Source organism: Nematolebias whitei, chromosome 18 (genome assembly GCF_014905685.2).
Source record: "Nematolebias whitei isolate Nwh7 chromosome 18, NemWhi1, whole genome shotgun sequence".
NCBI lineage: Eukaryota > Metazoa > Chordata > Actinopteri > Cyprinodontiformes > Rivulidae > Nematolebias > Nematolebias whitei.
The window spans coordinates 2,298,861-2,299,971 of NC_056515.1; the positions used below are offsets into that span (position 1 = coordinate 2,298,861).

The 1,111-nt window shown below is 44.6% G+C and overlaps 1 protein-coding gene across 1 annotated transcript in view; it reads right to left on the reverse strand.

Moving 5' to 3' along the window:
• The window catches only part of setb (SET nuclear proto-oncogene b), a 6,117-nt gene that overhangs the window by 1,004 nt on the left and 4,002 nt on the right, over window positions 1-1,111 (reverse strand). The gene's annotated exons all lie outside the window — the stretch shown is intronic.

Sequence of the window (1,111 nt, forward strand, 5' to 3'; positions counted from 1 at the left end):
CTGAGGGACTCCTCCAGAGACGGTCCTGCAGCCCTGAGGGACTCCTCGAGAGCAGCAGCACCTGACTCTTCCCTGTCCATCACTGCCTCATATTCTGTGTTGTGATTGAACCGGAAGTGTTTGACAGTTGTTGTGTTGCTGCAGCTCCGTACAAACAACAAACTGCTTCTTGTGGAGATGAAACATCTTCACACACGACTCCACCGCTGTGTCTACAGACGGACACCGACGAGCAGCGTGCCGCTCCACTTACACGCACTTACTCAGGCGGAAGAAAAAGTAGTTCCCACTGAACGCGTTTCTTTAAACAAGATCTCACTAGTTTAGTTACTTTCCACCATCTTCCTGTTACTGAAGCGTTACCTGGAACAACTGACGGATCAAAAGAATCGAGTTTCATTTAAGGATCGATTCCAGAGCACGTACTTCTGGTATGGATCACTATCCCCCACCATTATACAAGCGGGGCGCCTACTGGAACTGTGCACCCACCCACTGGTGTAACGCTAAGCTACAATACAGGCACACTAGCTAAGAAGCTACTCACACTGAACCCACCCCCACGTGCACTCAAACTGCCTGAACCCACCCCCACGTGCACTCAAACTGCCCGTACAAACGTGCAGCCCAGCCCCCCCCCCCCACCAATAGACAACAATCACGGACGAGAGCAGCACCCCACCATGGCAAGTTATCTGGGGGGAAGGCTGATAAGATCTAAGACGTATGCTAAACACGAATAATGTAAAATAATACGGTGATTAAACAGCAGCCTGAACACGAGTCTGGTGAGCAGGCGGGTGTGAATACAGCAGCATAAAGATCAGCAGCACGAGATAAGCAGCAGCACAGAGAAGTCACATATCACCAATTAAAGTGGCATTACAGTGAGTATTCTTTTGTCTTTCACACGACCTTGATAAGAATTGTGGGTAAAATTTACAGGTATGTAATTTTTAAATCATTGAGATTATGTATCATTTTAAATCATTTATGTGAAATTTTAAATCATTGATGTATAATTTTACATCATTTACGTATCATTTTAAATCATTTACGTATCATTTTAAATCATTTACGTATCATTTTAAATCATTTACGTATCATTTTA